General features: G+C 46.1%; 1 protein-coding gene across 1 annotated transcript in view; it reads left to right on the top strand.

Moving 5' to 3' along the window:
- The window catches only part of LOC119465325 (protein O-mannosyl-transferase Tmtc3), a 333,204-nt gene that overhangs the window by 186,578 nt on the left and 127,848 nt on the right, over window positions 1-18,778 (top strand). The window contains exon 3 of the mRNA XM_049669279.1: window positions 5,675-5,718. The gene's annotated coding sequence lies outside the window, so the exon portion shown is untranslated. The remainder of the gene's footprint in view (window positions 1-5,674; window positions 5,719-18,778) is intronic.

Raw genomic sequence — 18,778 nt, 5'->3', positions numbered from 1 at the left:
TCTTTTGCGCCATTAAACCTGATTTCACGAACTAACTAGCTCGTGTTGATTGTTCGAAAACGTTACCACGACGATCCCGAATTTTGGGCGGCCAGACAACAAAAACCCCGATTTATCCATCGGTTTCCGTCTTTAAAAATAACACACAGTTTTACCCTACCAATTTCAAATAATAATAATAATAATAATAATAATAATAATAATAATAATAATAATAATAATAAAACTCACGAACTAAGGACCTTCGATTATTCGACTCGATTCGCGATCTGCAGTGTTCGTGTATAGTTTCGACAAGTGTAGCACGTTAAGGGGAAAACTTGTCTGCAGCGGATACATCATCTGCAAGATCTATTTCATTAAAAAGAAAATGAGAAAGAGTAACTTTTCCCATTACAACGAAAAATAAAAAAAAGATAGCGTTTCTTGCGGGTTGAACAGAATATATGTACGGATTTCACAAGGCAATCATCAGAATGTGCAGAAGTGACCCTCTGCTGAAAGTGAGAGGGAGGAGGAAAGAGAAAGGCAGAAGGCAGGGAGGTTAACCAGAATAACGTCCGGTTGGCTACCCTATACCGGGGGAACGGGAAAGGGGAACACAAGGATGTCAGGGTGAGAGAAGAGGGAATGAAAGAAGAGAAATTATCGGGGAGTTCGCTGACGTGAAAGTGAGAGATGCAATCATAACGCTCATGGACACATTATCAGCTGTTTGTGCTGTTACTGTTTGTGTTCAATAAGAATGGCGATGTAGGAAAGTTGGCTTAAGTTCGTGGTGTAATGTCTGCTATTCCTTCGCCCCTTTTACCTTTTTTTCCGCACTTCAGTGCTTCACGCTGCAGAAATTACCCCATGAACTTAATCAGCGCTCGTGTTCGTCCTTCACTTGCTATTCTTTCGTCCTTTTTACCTTTCTTTCCACGCTTCAGTGCTTCGCGCTGCAGAAATTACCCCATGAACTTAATCAGCGCTCGTGTTTGTCCTTCTCTTGCTATTCCTTCATCCTTTTTACTTTTATTTCCATGCTTCAGTGCTTCGCGCTGCAGAAATTACCCCATGAACTTAATCAGCGCTCGTGTTTGTCCTCTTGCTATTCCTTCGTCCTTTTTACCTTTCTTTCTGCGCTTTAGTGCTTTGCGCTGCAGAAATTACCCCATGAACTTAATCAGCGCTCGTGTTTGTCCTTCTCTTGCTATTCCTTCGTCCTTTTTACCTTTCTTTCCACGCTTCAGTGCTTCGCGCTGCAGAAATTACCCCATGAACTTAATCAGCGCTCGTGTTTGTCCTTCTCTTGCTATTCCTTCGTCCTTTTTACCTTTCTTTCCACGCTTCAGTGCTTCGCGCTGGAGAAATTACCCCATGAACTTAATCAGCGCTCGTGTTTGTCCTTCTCTTGCTATTCCTTCGTCCTTTTTACCTTTCTTTCCACGCTTCAGTGCTTCGCGCTGCAGAAATTACCCCATGAACTTAATCAGCGCTCGTGTTTGTCCTTCTCTTGCTATTCCTTCATCCTTTTTACTTTTATTTCCATGCTTCAGTGCTTCGCGCTGCAGAAATTACCCCATGAACTTAATCAGCGCTTGTGTTTGTACTTCTCTTGCTATTCCGTCATCCTTTTTTACCTTTCTTTCCACGCTTCAGTGCTTCGCGCTGCAGAAATTACCCCATGAACTTAATCAGCGCTCGTGTTTGTCCTCTTGCTATTCCTTCGTCCTTTTTACCTTTCTTTCTGCGCTTTAGTGCTTCGCGCTGCAGAAATTACCCCATGAACTTAATCAGCGCTCGTGTTTGTCCTTCTCTTGCTATTCCTTCGTCCTTTTTACCTTTCTTTCCACGCTTCAGTGCTTCGCGCTGCAGAAATTACCCCATGAACTTAATCAGCGCTCTTGTTTGTCCTCTTGCTATTCCTTCGTCCTTTTTACCTTTCTTTCTGCGCTACAGTGCTTCGCGCTGCAGAAATTACCCCATGAACTTAATCAGCGCTCGTGTTTGTCCTTCTCTTGCTATTCCTTCGTCCTTTTTACCTTTCTTTCCATGCTTCAGTGCTTCGCGCTGCAGAAATTACCCCATGAACTTAATCAGCGCTCGTGTTTGTCCTTCTCTTGCTATTCCTTCGTCCTTTTTACCTTTCTTTCCACGCTTCAGTGCTTCGCGCTGCAGAAATTACCCCATGAACTTAATCAGCGCTCGTGTTTGTCCTTCTCTTGCTATTCCTTTGTCCTTTTTACCTTGCTTTCCACGCTTCAGTGCTTCGCGCTGCAGAAATTACCCCATGAACTTAATCAGCGCTCGTGTTTGTCCTTCTCTTGCTATTCCTTTGTCCTTTTTACCTTTCTTTCCACGCTTCAGTGCTTCGGGCTGCAGAAAGTAGGCCATGTTTGGGTTGCGTTGTTATTTTTGAATTCGCTATTCTTCTGTTTGTGTTGCATTGTTATTTTCTGATTCGGTATTCTTCTTCATTCCGAAAAATGCCGCAAGTGAAGCCATTGGTTTTGACAGTTATGGGCAAGACCGAAAGCACCAGACTGAGCTCATGTCACAGGTAAAAGAGAAAAGGGAAACTGACGACGACTTTTGTCTTAGGCTTTGCGGCAACGTGCTTTGTGACATAGATTTCTGGGCACGCGGCTGTGGCTCTCGTTGGAGCTGAAATTTTCTTTCGCTTCCATTCCTTACTGTCCCCTTGTCGCTGATAGTACTGGCTGTATCCCTTCTCCGGTCGATCGCTTACCGCTGACTGGCCAACCATTTACTACATGGCAAGCTCGAAGTCGCTTTGTTTATTTTTTTTTTTAATTTTCTTCGATATAGCCTCTCTTTCTCTAACTCCGATTTACACTTCTGGTGCCGATCGTCGCTTTTCAAGAGATAAGCTAAGCATGGATTCAACACCGTATGCTCCGTCTCGTACCTAGCAGGCAACGCTGTCCAAGCTCTGCAAGTGGTGCAGTCATAGAAGCCTGACTTTACTCTGTTCAGTAGTTTCCCATTCGCCGACGTTTTCTACACTACTTCATATGAAACCTCGCTGCAACTTTTTGAAGTAAGGCTACGTCAAATCACGCATTATTTCTGTGCCTTTGAGCTTTCGGTATGCGGCGTGCTATGTCTTAGTCGCCAGCGCAATCGGCGCGCTGTGGCCGCTGGTCGCAGAAACATGTCACTCCGCTCGTTCTGTGGTAAATAGGTTCACACCTGCGACGCCTTCCACGTAATAAATACGTCATATTTTGTGACATAAATGTATGAGACCTAATGTTACATCGAATTACATGAAGTAGGGTAAGCATCGATATATCTTTATTTCATTTGTTACGCACTATATATTTTTGGTCGCGAATGGGAGCACTAAGAGAAGTCCCTCTAGCCTTCGTATAGCGTCCCCTGCTATGTATGAACGGGCGCGTAGTTTCCTCTCAGAGGGCAACATAAATTGTAATTTCACTGTAATAAAATTTACTGTAATAAATTTCACTGTAAATAAATTGAGAACTCATGAGCGCACCAATTCTTTAGAATCAAGTGACTGACACATAAAACGCTCTTCAGTCCTGAATATAGAAACAGCATCGCGCGCCGTGAAATAGGCGTGCCGATGCAGCGAATAGAATGCGGCGGAATTAGGTTACTCGCGAGCGCTGGTTCAGGCACTGTTTTGTGCATATACCGTGGAAGAGAATACCGAGCAGAATAGAATGCTGTTTACCGCACGTATATACCGCACGTTGAGCGTAACGAGTGTATCCTTGGCTTGGAATTTCACGGTATGGCACACGAAGAAGTACAGCGGTTGCGAGTACACCACGTTTATCTGGAACAAACCTTAAGCCTTACAGCCTGTTTTCCCGCTCTCTTGAAACCTCATTATACACACATCTCAAAAGATTTTGCTCGAGGCCCACTGTGTCCGAAAGTTATTCTTAACGAGATGTAGCACTGCATGGCCCGACGCCCCTGGTACTTTTTTCGCCTGTCAGACGTCGGTTCCCGCAAAGCACGGTCCTCTGCGTGTCGCTAATGAGAAAAGAGACGCGCGACGTCTTAAGCGCAACGACTGCGTGTGTTTTCAAAGTGCGTGTAGCAGTTTGAAATAACTCGCGTAGCTGCAGTTCATGGGACTGCAGCATTTTACACTCCCCTTAACTGAAAGCGAAAAGTATCATTTGTCAGAGACCCCTGAAGGAGCGGCGCGAAGCGGCGTTCCCCGATTGCCTTGCACCTTTTGAGCGTGCTATGCCCAGAGAGAGTGCCGCCTTCGCGCGCCAATGTACAAGTGCATACGGAATGTTGCCGGGCGAGACGGCTGCGCAAGCGCTTAAGCGCGTCCGCTGAATTAAAGAAACACGGGTTTCTGTTCCGTTCATAACAGATTAATTTATGCGTTCGGTAATTTAAAGAAGTAATTAGTGGGAACGAACCATTTGCCGGCCAGCATAAGGAACGTTTATTTTGTATACTGGCTGGCGCCCAACGCGCGTTTTTCCTGCTCAGTTAATCAGAGAGGCATATCTTCGGAACGTACGATAAGAAGAGCTACGCTGCAATACATTCACCCTTCGCGACTGCGAACTTTGTCCGTTTTGTTTCATTTCATTGTTTGCTTGTGCACGCAAAACAAAATTTTGAGCTAGCGAACATGAAACTACTGATGTGCCGTTTCTTTCGTATTTGCTTTTTTTTTTTCTTTCTTTTCTTTTTTTTTTCTTTTTCTTTGAAACCTTATGATTCATATTGCTTTCTTTAAAAGGGCCCCTCACCAAGTCCCGTAAAAAATGGTGGTCAACTTTGCGTTGTATAGCGCAGTACAGGGAGCGTACTAGCTCGAGATGTATTGAAAAGGATGTAGGAGAAGTGAAGGTAGATGCAAATCAAATGTTGCGGCCCGACGGTGTGAGGAGGTTAGCTACCCTCTCCGCATCAGAGGCTCCCGCCCACTGCGTCGACCAGCCTCTGCAAGTCACACTCATTCCCTGCGTTCCGGGGCATTGGGGCCAAGGGCCCATGTCACGCTAACGTCAAGAGTCACCTCTGTTTTTATTATCCATCTCTCTTCCTTTCTTGCTGCGCGGCACATTCCCAGGGGCGGTTTTGCGCTCTCTGCATTTCGCGGAAATGCGTGGATTGATGTCGTTAGCGTTGCTATTGACAGTTGCGCGATGCTGGTGGGACCCCTGACATACCAGGCTCTGAGAGCAGTGACGTCTTACCTGCTGGTGCGGACATTGACTGCTCTGAGAATGGCGTGCGGCATTTCGATCGAATTGAAGCTGCTTTCGCGGAGCGCATCGGTGTAGTTGTTTGCAGACAGGATCGTCCAGATGTTATCTACGCACCGCGTTTAATAATTGCCGATGTTCAAACCTAGTGAGGAGTATTCAACGCAGAAGTTTGGGCTAGTTCGTGATAACAGAACTTGGACATCATAACAAGCGCTAAGGAACGTGAACACAAAGAAGAGACATATGCACTATATAAGATATATAAGACTATAGTGCCCGTCTAGTCTATATGTCTATTCTTTGTGTTCCTGTTCCTTAGCGCTTGTTATGATGCCCAAGTTCTAGTGAGGAGCCCTTATATAGAAGGCAATATCTTCGCCTAGAGATATATTTCTCGTGCCTTTATGTCTCGGAGGTATGACGTAACTAGGTGCTTGTGCTTGTCGTTCCAGATGACAGACTTCCCGAGCAATTGAAGGCTACGGTCGACTCTGAAGTAAGTATCAATTCCTTAATGCCACATGGTGCATGCATGGGTTCTTAGAAGCGCATGGATACAAGCATATAACGCAAATGCAAATGAAGCCAAGAAACTCGCTGGAGAAATTAACTGTTTTGCATAATTCAATGTGGATAAGGGCTTCTTTTCTGCTAAACGTTATATTCTTAATAAAGAACAGAGGAAATGAAACTGGAAGAAAACACAATTTTGCCGCCTCTGGGAGCCTGTATTTGACTTAACTCTCATCTGTAAATTATTATTAAAGAAACTGTGAAATTCTCCTGTGTTTTTATAGTCTTCATTTTTTGTTGGCTTCACATACTTGTTACTAAACATTGAGCCCCTCGGTTTCCCTTATTCAATCTGTGAAAGCGCAGTTCGGCCTGTTCTGGTGGATAACTTGAAGAGATGACATCACAAATTGGCAATGTCAATGTAAATAATTAAAATGAGTCATTAATAAGCTTTTCTCTATTTTTCACTTTATAACATATTTTCAGGGCAGTAATGAAGCTATGTCTGCTTAAGCAGAGCTCCTCAGACTGGCCCCTCTTGCCGGATAGCTCTGCTCAAGATATGCAAAAAATGCCCTGGCGTTGCAGCTAACATCGTCCCGAACTGGTGGAGGGAGGCTTTTGGGAAACAATTAACTGGAACGCCAATCTACTTTGTAATTTCTGTTCACGGAGTCGCCTAAGTCAGCGCTCGTGCACCGGCTCCAGCGCAAATAAGGGAGAGTATATGCACGCTCAAATCCATTGTCTGCCCAAAAGAAGGCCTTGGAATCGGAGTAATGCTAATTCCATCCGTAGCGCAAAACTATTGCTACTTTTCCAACTCGGAAAGCGTGATTCTTTAAATCCATAACTGCGAAACGAGCCTATAAGTGGATGTGTAACAGTGATACAGAACCATCCCCCCCCCCCCCCCCCCTCGTAAACGCTTCTAGCCTGCTCGGTGTATTCGAGGCAGAATTTTCGTCCTCGCTAATTTGCGGCCAACGCCGGTGTGCTATTGGCGCCCTCTATCCCCTAATTCCCCTGCATTTGATCCTTCTCGGCTAGCAGTTCCGCCCTCGTGGTGCCCAGGCTGCTAAGAAACCGCCACCGGCGCTTCGGTGTGCCACAGGGTATTCCACTTTCACTGTGCAGGCTTCTAGGCGCCTATAGGCTCAACGCCACGTGTAACTAGCTTGGCCTACGGTGCCAATAACTTATAGGCTTGCGCGGAACATATCTGCCTCTTCGTATAACAAAGCCTGAAGGTGCGCGAAGTCCTTACTGCAGCACCGAAAAACGGTTCGGTTCCCCGCCGTCAGTTTTTTTTTCTGTACTTTACGGAGCAGTTCACATTGATGAAATTGAAGCATATGTTTTCCTGGAGCTACTCCTAAACACGTAGGATTATCCGTTGCTCAGATGCCTTTGAGTGTTCGCGAAAGGCACCAGGTGCCGCTCAGTTCTGTCAAAAACTCCAACGCAGCCGCGCAAGAAGCGAACAATAATGCAATACTGTATACCGGAATTGTTTATCGATGATATCGCAACAAGGGCTTACTCAGGAAAATCACCAGTGCGGACGTAATTTGTTTCAGAATAAAAAAAAATCGCATTTTTGAGTTTGACAAACTGATTGTTGGTTTGAGAAGCACGAATTGTTTCATTCGAAATTTGTGCAAGGGTGGCAGCGCGCAAGCGTGTAGTCCCGAGGTAATTACCGAGATCTTGCGAGTATTCTTTGGAACTCGGGAAAAAATTAAACCCATTGTAGCTATCATCACGAAAAAAAAACAAATTCGACATTTGTCAATACTCTATACAAGGTATTCACTAAGGTTGTGAGTTTATATCGCTACATTAAATGGTATCTCAGAAGGCACCTAACTCGAACCTCGAAAGGTGTACCCAAAGCGAATTTCTTGTCCAACTAGAGTTAAATACTCTCCAGTGCTTCCGCAGCAGATAGCGCGCATGGCTGTCCACAACATGACCTTCAACACAGCAAAGAAAGATTGAGGTGGATACTATAAATATCAGTAGATCATAAAATGTTTGGCCACCGGTTAACCAGCATAATGCAGACGTTTCGTGTCTTTGAACCTCAAAAGCGCAATACGGATATTTCTTCCTGATCTACATTTGATCGTGCCAATGAATACTTTAATCTTGCGAATGAATGAAGGACATGGAATCTCTGGATGATTTATTACCACGCGGACCATTTGCAATGCCTTTACACATAAACGTTGACGCAAAATCCAGTAGCGGCTCCGATTTCACTGATAGCGTTAACATGACCTCAATCTCTCTCTGAGTTTCTGCCTTTCGCTCCATGCCAGGCGCTTTAGCGTTGTGCTTCCATACAAGTTGGAAGAGAAGCAAGATGCTTATTGTATCATTTCATCATCATCATCATCATCATCATCATCATCATCATCATCATCAGCCTATATTTATGTCCACTGCAGGACGAAGGCCTCTCCCTGCGATCTCCAATTACCCCTGTCTTGCGCTAGCGTATTCCAACTTGCGCCTGCGAATTTCCTAACCTCATCATCCCACCTGACTTTCTGCCGTCCTCGACAGCGCTTCCCTTCTCTTGGTATCCATTCTGTAACCCTAATGGTCCACCGGTTATCCATCCTACGTATTACATGGCCTGCCCAGCTCCATTTCTTCCGCTTAATGTCAACTAGAATATCGTCTACCCCCGTTTGTTCTCTGATCCACACCGCTCTCTTCCTGTCTCTTAACGTTACTCCTAAGATTTTTCGTTCCATTGCTCTTTGTGCGGTCCTTAACTTGTTCTCGAGCTTCTTTGTTAACCTCCAAGTTTCTGCCCCGTATGTTAGCACCGGTAGAATGCAGTGATTGTACACTTTTCTTTTCAACGACAGTGGTAAGCTCCCAGTCAGGATTTGGCAATGCCTGCCGTATGCACTCCAACCCAATTTTATTCTTCTGTAAATTTCTTTCTCATGATCAGGGTCCCCTGTGAGTAATTGACCTAGATAAACATATTCCTTTACAGATTCTAGAGGCTGACGGGTGATCCTGAATTCTTGTTCCCTTGCCAGGCTATTGAACATTATCTTTGTCTTCTGCATATTCATCTTCAACCCAATTCTTGCACTTTCTCGATGAAGGTCCTCAATCATTTGTTGTAATTCCTCTCCATTGTTGCTCAATAGGACAATGTCATCTGCAAACCGAAGGTTGCTGAGATATTCGCCATCGATCCTCACTCCTAATCCTTCCCAGTCTAAGAGCTTGAATACTTCTTCTAAGCATGCAGTGAATAGCATTGGAGAGATTGTGTCTCCTTGCCTGACCCCTTTCTTGATAGGTATCTTTCTACTTTTCTTGTGGAGAACCAAGGTAGCTGTGGAATCCTTGTAGATATTTGCCAAGATATTCACGTATGCCTCCTCCACTCCTTGATTACGCAATGCCTCTATGACTGCTGATATCTCTACTGAATCGAATGCCTTTTCATAATCTATGAAAGCCATTTATATTTGAATATCATTTATATTTGTCCAAACAACGGGTTATTCAAATAAAGGAAAATGGTCGAGTGGGTGGTTGGGGAAGGGCTGGCTTGGGGAGAGCGTGTCGAAGATTTGTCCAACGAACTTGAGCCATCAACGCCGAGGCTTACTTACAACGGCAGTGGGTCACTTTTGTCCCTGCGCGATTGGTCGCAATATGAAAGTTGAGCCTGAGGGCGGTTAAAACTCGTTCCGCCACCAAAACGTCTGGAGGCTGGATGGCGCAGAGATCGCTCCGAGCCCCGTGCCAGAACCTGATGAAATGGAAGCCTCGTCAGCTTAGGGAGCGCGATATCTGAGACCAGAGCAATTCCCTCGACCGCGATGGCGCGGCTCTGAGACAAAGCAGGGCGCTTCCATTTCGGTAATGGCATGATTCAAGTTGGCCCTCGCTATCCTTAGCTATTTTCTTTTCGTTTCTTTTTTTTTCTTTCTAAGAGGAGAAGGATAAGGGGTCGGTAAAGAGCGCACTAGCTTGCCGTATTCTCCAATTTCCAGCTTCAAGAGATTCCGCCGGTCGGTCCACCTCTCGGACTCGTTGAGGCGAGTCAAAATCTCCCGGCAACATTTCACTTCCTTATGCTCGTACTTTGCCGAGGTTCTCTGCCATCGCCCTCTCGTTTACTTTTTTTTTTCTTTCCTTTTCCTTCATCTTGTTTCCTGTATCGGCGCCGGTTTAGTGCAAGAATTTTCTTTTTTTTTTTCCGCTCGCTTTGTTTGCCACGTGGCGACTTTTCTCTGCGAATCAAACCTTCCGGTGCGTACCGCGGTGCGCAGTCGCTGCTCCCCGTGCCTGAAAAGCGTGGGCGGCAACTCGGCAAGTGGAGAAGCCTGGGCTGCTCGTGAACGAGGCAGACGCGAGCTCTCGGCAACACTGTGCCGAAAAAAACTAAGCAAGCAAGAAAGAGAGAGAGGGGGGGGGGTAGTAGGGGGGATTGTGGAAGCCACAGGCGAGATGCGTGCGAGAGCGGAAAAATAAGGGGAAAAACAGAAAAAAGAAAAGATGGATGGAATTAACGGGAAACACGTCGCGAAAGCCCACGCTGGCTGTTTTCGGATTCACGCTGTTTTCGACGCTTGACATGGCTCGGCTATTCAGTTTGCGTCGTTTGCCACCCGTTACTTTTCTCTTTTCTATTTTTCTTTGTTCACTGTCAATGTCAATGGCAGGGCTTTCTCCGGTGATTGTATTATTCCGAAGACCGAACACGCTTGAGGGCTGGGATCCTTTGTTTGTCTTTATTCTCTAGCAGTCATAAGTTCGTAAACTCCTAACTTTCCCTAAAGTTGGGTTTAAGAAGCGTGGTAAAAGACGTTTCTCACACAAACTTTCGCGTTTATGGGTAGTGGCAATACAGAAAAAATAAAGGGCCTTTGCGAAGCTAGAATTTTCGCGTCTGTCCTGGGATTGAAAGAAAATGTCTCAGCTTGGCATAGTCGGCCTCCCCGTCAGAGAAGTTCGAAATGAGCATCGACAGACGTCGGATGTTGTCTTTTATTCCTTACTTCCTCAACCCTTCCATTAGAGCATATAAGTGCTTTCTGTGACAGCTGCTTCAGTGAACAACGCATTGACAGTTTAGCTAAATTTTGCCTGCCGAGGTTTATTTCTCATCGCGTCTGTTTCGGCCTTGTCAAAAACTAAAGTTTTGCAGATGAGTGAAACTAACAGACAGAGAGACAGAGAAAGGGGGAAATGCAGGGAGGTTAACCAGACGGAAAAAACCTGTATGTGCTCCCAGTCTCTTTCTATACCACTTTCCTGTATTTTTACGTCCCCCGCCACCGTTTCCCAGTGTAGGGTAGTGAAACTACCATACAGGTTATTAGAGTGATGAGAACGCGAATGACCCACCGCGGTCATTCGGTGGCTTCACCGATTTGGCATTGCGCTGCTAAGCACGAGGTCGCGGGTTTTACTCCCGGCCATGGCGGTCACCTTTCGATGGGAGCGAAATGCGAAAACGCCCGTGTACCGGGCATTGGGTGCACGTTAAGGAACTCCAGGGGGTCAAAATATATCCGGAGTCCCCTGCTACGGCGTACCTCATTATGGTTTTGGCCCGTAAATCCGCACAATTTAATTCATCTTAAGAGCGTGAATTATACTATAGAAGGTGCGTGTTTACAAAGCAAGCTTCAGTGTTCAGTATGCGAGCAACGCGTAAGTAAGCACAGTAAAAAAAAAAAAAAAAAAAAAAAAGGAAGGTAAGCACCTGATATTTAAAGTCAGTGTATCCAACCTTGGTTTTACGAGCTCCTCGGTTTGCGTTGTTGGTTAACATTACTTGAGTCTACAGGAGAGAGATGGAGGAACTAAGAGGGTGTCATGACAGAAACAAAACAGGAAGATTACCTAGTGTACTTACTGACTGGCTCCCCTGCACTACTGTAAGAGGGTTCAGGGATAGAAATTTAGAGGAGATTGTAAAATGCTTGGCACACCGGACCACGCATTGTATGAAAGCTCTCTCTCTCTCTCTATTTTCACTCTCTGTCCTCTCGCTCTCTCTGTTTTCTCCCCCGCCCCCTTTCATTCCTTTCTTCATTTTTGTTTTCCTTTTCTTTTGTCGTCTTGCATTCATTGCTGTAGGCGCCTTGTGTCAGTATATAGACGCCGCTACACTTTGTTCCAAGAGAGTGCGTCTAACCTGCGGGACGACGAGGCGGCGTGTTTTTCTTCGACGCCGTTCGGCGGGGCATCCTGCATTTCTCTCCGAGATGCGTCCTTGCACGGATTAATCATCGGCTGCCGGAACGTCAGACGCGGTTCTCTGTGGCTCCCGTGGCACGACGGCGAACAGCGGCCCGGGGTGCGGGTGGGGGGGGGGGGGGGGGGGGGGCGTTTTGGGGTGGTGAGCGCCGTGCGATGGTGGGGTATACGTGCTTCTGCTGCTATCAGCGCCACTCGGATCGATTAGCGGCGGAGCGGGAACTTAAGATGAGCCCGCGGGAATTCTCCTGGCTTTTCCTTTCGCCCAGTCGTCCTGCGCGGGCGTTCGCTCCCGGGTGAAAACAATGGCATCTGTAGACGAGTTTACTCTTCCGTGAAGACGGCGCTCGCTGAAACGCACGCTACGCCGAGCCTCCGTCCCACGGGGATCCTGTTTTCCAATCGCTGCATTTTGTTCCCCCCCCCCGGATGTTTGTACTTTCCCGCCGTCTGGTGTAGACAAAATAAAACGTGACGCCGGAAAAACAAGCAGGGCGTGAGCCTCACTGTTCCTGGCCGTTTTTTTTTTTTTTTTTTCTCGGCTTCCCCCTCCTCTTTCTAATTCATTTTTATTTGATTCTTCGTTTATTGTATTCGTTGCCTTTCGACCTCGGTACACGATGTCGTGTCATTCATCCGGTATTTTTTTTTTCTTTTTTTCTTCCCTCAGAGCGCTCGCATATCTCTTTGACGTCGCGTGTGCTTAGGCGCAAAGACGTTTAAGGCAAGTGTGAAACGGTGCATACAACGAAATTCACGTTTACGCATGGACAGCTGCTACATCGCTCGTGTATTTGCCGCAGTCGTCTTCTTCTTTTTTTTTTCTTTTCCTTACAACTGTTTTCTCACATTTTCTTGGATGAAGAAACATCCATGTTTTCTCTTACGCAACATCAATCGCGCGTTGTGAACTTGTCATCTAGTTAGAAAAAAAAATAAAACATCGGCACTTGGAACGTTGAGCGTCACCTAAATCGTGGTTAGGTGCTGGTGGAAGACGCCTGTCTGTTTACTATAATTAAATGTGGGATAAAGTTTGAAATATTTCCTTGCCTCAGATTTCATTGGCTTCTTTTTTTTCCTTATTCTTGACACTTCTACTGTTCTTCATATTATTTTTTCATCCTTTCTGGCAGAACAGCTGTCACAACAAGGCATATCGTTATATACGTTGGAAAATATATCTTCAGTATAGCAGTTCTAATCCGGAGTTATGAAGCAATTGAAAGCGATCGATTGACTTGAACAGGATTTTAGTTCAGCTTTACACTGCCCCGCCATGGCAGCGGAGCCCCTGCTATCGCTCCGTTAGAAAAAGGCAATTTACATAAGGTGCGCAGCATTACATCAGGTACCGGTACGTCTCCGTGCTTTGTCAAGATCGATGTCCAATCGAAGCATGAAGAGAAAAAGGCGAAACATATTCCTACTTCAGGTGTCGCGTTCAGTTGACAACTTGGCGTCTTCCACTGTGATATCTTACATTGCATAATTCGTTACAACTATGAACGCGTTTTTTTTTTATTTTACTATGTATAACGTCCTGAACTCGCGGCTACTTCACATCCTCGAAGAGAAGCAGCACTTCACTAAACACGCTATATAATAAATACATAAAATGAAAACTATTTTGCGATAACAAGTGGAGGTCTGTATTGTGCCACTGACGCACAGTGCGTGCTCTTCAAACGCTGCTTCAGGTGCGCGTTGAAGAAATTGCGCTAGCAAGACGCAGATACTAGGTGCCTCGTTGAAGCCTTTGTGCTTGGCGCGGCATTGAAGCGTGGCGCCATCTAGCGTGTTCTCGTGAAATGACGGCGGTTGCCTCCAAGTGTTCGGTGCACACCTCTGCGTCTTTTTCTGCTTTCGTTTACTTGTTTTCTTGCGTGATCAGACATATGACACGTGAGATGCTTACCAACCAACCAGTTCAAACAAAAAGCATAGCTTGTAAAGTGTTGTTGTGACTACATATCTCGGAAGCGCATATGGCACAAAAGAGGCTTCACAAACCGTTGAAAATATTTAGTACGACTTGCTACTTCAAATAATAAATAAATAAAAAGAGAAAGAGCACCATGAATGGGCTTATTCGCTTTACGTTCATTTATCGCACTTTTAAACTACCGATTCTCGGAAAATCAAGAAATGGCTGGACCCCACTTAAAACGAAAATAGTAATCAGCAACAATGTGGTGTATAGTAAAAAAAAAGGAAAGAAAAAAAGAAAAGAAAAAAAGAAAAGAAAGATAAAAAGGGAAAAGGTGAAGTGGAAGATGGTGCTATAGATGCGACCTATGAATATCACTACTCATAATGCATTCTGATTATCACAGGCAGGCAATTGCACCTTAAGTAATAATTGTATACATGATAATGTGTCAAATCACGTATTTAATAAAGAAACGATGATGCGATAGAACTATGACTCGTATCTTAAGCAACACATCTAAATTAAATATTACTGACCCTTGCTATGGATAAGTGCCTGCACTGCTGCATGAGCAGAAATAAATTAATTATGCATGTTTTCTAAATATACGACTGCGAATAATGCGAAAGACAAAATATTGTATTGTGTTTTTCTGTACTAATATGCCCAGCGAGAAGTTAGCTGCGAATGTTCATTTTCTTACTTTCTCATAGAAAAAATGTTCCCGTTTTTTGAAAAGTCCCTTTGTATAATATGGGCACTGCAACACATCATTAGGCATCGGCTCAGTATCGGCCAGTATGTATACTAGGAGTTTCAACGTGCAAAATTAATTCAGAAGATGACCTATTAAGCATAGGACTCATCTGTGTGAAAAGAAAGATAAACAAACATTAGGATTTCGTTTCACACGCCTTAATTTGCGCAGTTTGGGCTTTGCTGAATATAGCTTATTACAACAAACCTCTGCAAAAGGAAATGCTAATGCGACCCAACACGTGAGCGCAGATGCCCGAAAAATCTAGCCTCTTTTCTTCCTTCTTACAGAACTTGAGCGGCGCACAACACAAGAAAAGATTTGATAGAAATGAAAGCACACTTCAATGAATTAACAACTACAGCTAATTCGTTGCTCTGATTAACTGCCTCCAGTTATCATTAAACGTTCTCTCTCTCTCTCTCTTTCTCTCTCTCTCTGAGTTTTTGCACACAGGCGCACAAGCCCAGGGGACCCTGGCATGAATTATACGACCCCAAGAGCAAATCAGGCTTAGCGACGTTCCTGTCGATCGAATCAGCGCTCGTGGAAACAATCAGCGACAGCCGGTCTTGATTGGAATGCCACACCCAACTACTTTGTCCGCAACGAAGGGTGCTTTTGTCGTTCTTCTTCTTTTCTCTCAGTCTTTCTTGGTCGGGCTCCATCCCGCGGGCTACACGCGTCAGCGGGGGCCCCGTCATCCAGTGTGACGAGAGTTGGGCTTCATATCGCGGCTCCTGTTTCCTTATTAGCGCGCCCAGCGCCGGCATCCCCCCTCCCCCTTTCCCCTCTCTTCGCACCGGCAGCCCTCTGCGGATTGATATCCAGCGCAGCGGCGGCAGAGCGCCATTCATTTCCCCCCGGCGTCGCCGGGACCCCATCCGAGCGCGTGCCGTCTTTCTCCATTTCCTGGCCCGCTTCCTAGGGCGCCGGCATCGCGCCGCGGCCGGCAGGCTAAGCCCATGCAGCCGCACTCCCAAATATCATCTACCTCGTCGCGCGAAGAAGAGAGCGTCGTCGCGCGGAGATTGGACGGCGAGCGCGTCCTGGCCGAGGCACTGGCGTTCGGCTGAAGGGAGACGCGCCACCGTCACCGCGTCGCTGGGGTAAGGGGGGGGGGGTATTCGAGGCTCAGCGGAGCAAAAAGCAATTTGAAGCCCGGCGACCCCATCAGAAGCGGCCATCCCGCTGGCGGCGCCGGACGACCAAGGCGACGTCTGGGGACCCGCGTCCCCAAGGGACGACTCGGCGCGGGCCCGCTCCGGCGAGCTTCGTCGAATGACTCACGTGATTATGGGGAGCAAACTGCTTTCTAATTGGACCAGTTATCGCTTCGGCCGCACCGACAGTGCGCTGGACGATGCCCGGAGAGAGGGGCGCGTATATACACTGCCGTGGTTGGGCGCTTCGCGCGGTGGTCGCCCCTTGTTCCCACGCGAGCCTTCGCAGCAGCCCCCGCGCGCACTGTTCCCTTTTTTGACGAGCATGACGGAACCGTGACGTCGGGTCTGCTCGAGGTTTGTTAGCGAGCGTATGGTAAGCGTTACACGCGTCCCAAAGAAAACGAAGAGAGTCTTTCCAATGCACATAAATTCGCCGGGGAGCGTGCTCTGCGACGGCAGCTATACGAGCACGCCCTGTAGCGACATAAAGGAGCGAAACGTGACTCGCCTGAAAGTGGCCAAGGGCGTTGTTTCCAAGGTCTGCGCCGAGCGCGCTTGTTTGCTTGCAAAAATATTATCCCAGTTTGTGAAATGAAAGCCGCCGTGGCTTCGGCGCAGTTCGGCTGAGATCCCGCAGGTGCGGCCGCGCGCGAGCTTGTTTTCTCCCCCGCCGGACCGTGCGTTTTGCCGGGGGCGTGGTTGGTCGCGTGTCCTGGTTGGGCTTGCATTTTGTAATTAAATATCCGCTCCTCTCGCTGCGCCCTTCGTCTGGATGCATTTTTGGAGCGATGCAACTACGGCACCTTTGTTATCGTTTTTCCTCACTTTTCACTCGCAAGAAGGTTTTGTGGAATTACTGGAGTATGTTGTTGCCGCGGGAAGAAAATGGTTTCACGTTTATGATGCCAAGAGCAAGAACGAGCAAGGCATGAAGTTAGTAAATGCTCTGAGCCATCAAATAAACGCTTTGAGGGCTTAATGAGGACAGCTTTTTTTTCTCTCTCTCTCTCTCTCTTTTTTGCAAGTTTGGTATGATAGCAGCACAGCATAAACAGCGAAAAGCTTTAACGGCGTCACTAAAATAATTGCGAGAACATATGACATGACCAGTAATACCATTCCTGTGCATTTTTCGTATGAACTCCTGTAAAAAATAAAAATAAAAAATAAGTTGTAGTTTCGTAAACGCACCGGAAATAGATTTTTATTTTACATGACGACACCATTACTGCTTACATGTTCTCTGAAGTTCATCCCGTAATGCTCTTTCATGCGATTACTGAATGAAATCTGAACGTGAGATGTTGTTGACAGGCAGGAAGAAAACGTTTTGTTGGCTATTTATTTAGAATTGTACCCGCTTTTCTAATTCGCTCCTGGATGCGATGCCAAAGAGAAAATGGCAATTGGCTCATACAAATATACTTCTGTGGATTTCTCTTGTACAAGCTATCATTAGAATTGAACTTACCGGGACGGCCTTTTGTCGTGACCTGATTGCTCTCGATGGGTTACTTCTCATAGAAGAAGCGGGGTATTAAATTTTGAGCATATAAAACCACGTAATTAAAGTTACCCCAAAGAGCGCATGCTTTTTTGCGCTCTCTGTAGTTCTGCGTGAGACGAACATGACAAGAAAGCACACATTAAAGTTTTTTTTTCTTCTTCTTTTTTAAGCGTAACCATGCAAATTTTAGTTTGCACACGACCTCCCAAAGGCAAGGAGGGCACTGACAAAAACCAGCAGAGGTCTCGCTCGTTACCATTGGTCCGTCATCGCAATCAATCAATCAATCAATCAACCAATCAAATGAGCTTTATTTATACAATTCCAAGAATGCGTACAAAAATAGGTGGACCAATAGCCTATGTGGATAGTACCTGGTCCAATACAGAAATTACATATATAGGTCAACCACGTACATATTTTCTCAGTGAATAATAACATTGCTTACATGAACAAGTATTAATTTGTGAAGGAGGTGTTATTACGTTTGTCTAGACAAGAAGAAGCGTTTACTACATGCAAGGTCAAAGTTTCTCGTTACTTTTACTTCCACAGGCACAGTGTTCCATGTGATAGCGCTAGGCATTGAGCTTCCTCTGCGGATTCCCTGCTGTTCTTTCGAGTAATGCGAAAGAAGGACACATTCCAGAGCCCTCGCCATCTATCGGCGACATGACGTCACTGTCTCTGTACATCGACGCGAATCATCAATCAGGCCGCCGTCATTCTATTCACGGTGGCACTGCATCCGCAGCTGTGGGGCACCAGCCGCGGAAGAGCTTGCGGCCTTCAAATGGAGTGCACGCGAGTTGACTCCGCCCACTCCGGGCTCAGCTGCCGAGCCATCGCTCCATCTCTTACATGTATTCCTTGGCTAACGGTGTTTAGGCATGTGATCGTGCCACGGCCTCTGCCTGAAATGTACCGCCCCCTCCACTTTGTTCTGCCACGACGTTTGCGCTGACGAGCGCTGCTGTCGGGCACTCGGACACTAATAACGTGGTCGGGAGGAGCGCATATTTATCGCATGCGGATATTTATCTTTTACTGCAACAGCATGAGACGGGTATCGCGGTTTTCCTATAGTCTCCTTCCTCTTCCTGCTCTTTGGGAGCTCGAAACAGTGCTTGTCTGTGCGTCCGAATCTGCGTCCATCCTACCAATTCTTTCCTCGCGCTACGGTGCGCATCATTGTGCCACGATCCGTAAATCGTTTAATTAGTATAGGATGCGATTACATCGTGCAATATTTTACTGCCACAGCCTTTCACCGCCTTCCATGCAACGCTAATATACTGAATTCCGACCAAAAATAAAATGGCCAAGTTATTTTTTTACTGCGGCACCTTTTAGGCGTTTATTTACACAAAATCTCATTTAATGCAAAAGTGAAGCTTAACAGCACTACAAAAAAAGAAAGAAAAAAAA

This window comes from Dermacentor silvarum, chromosome 1 (genome assembly GCF_013339745.2).
Source record: "Dermacentor silvarum isolate Dsil-2018 chromosome 1, BIME_Dsil_1.4, whole genome shotgun sequence".
In the NCBI taxonomy this organism is placed as follows: domain Eukaryota; kingdom Metazoa; phylum Arthropoda; class Arachnida; order Ixodida; family Ixodidae; genus Dermacentor; species Dermacentor silvarum.
Note: the sequence above shows the minus strand (reverse complement) of the source record. Positions and strands in the feature narration are given on the sequence as shown.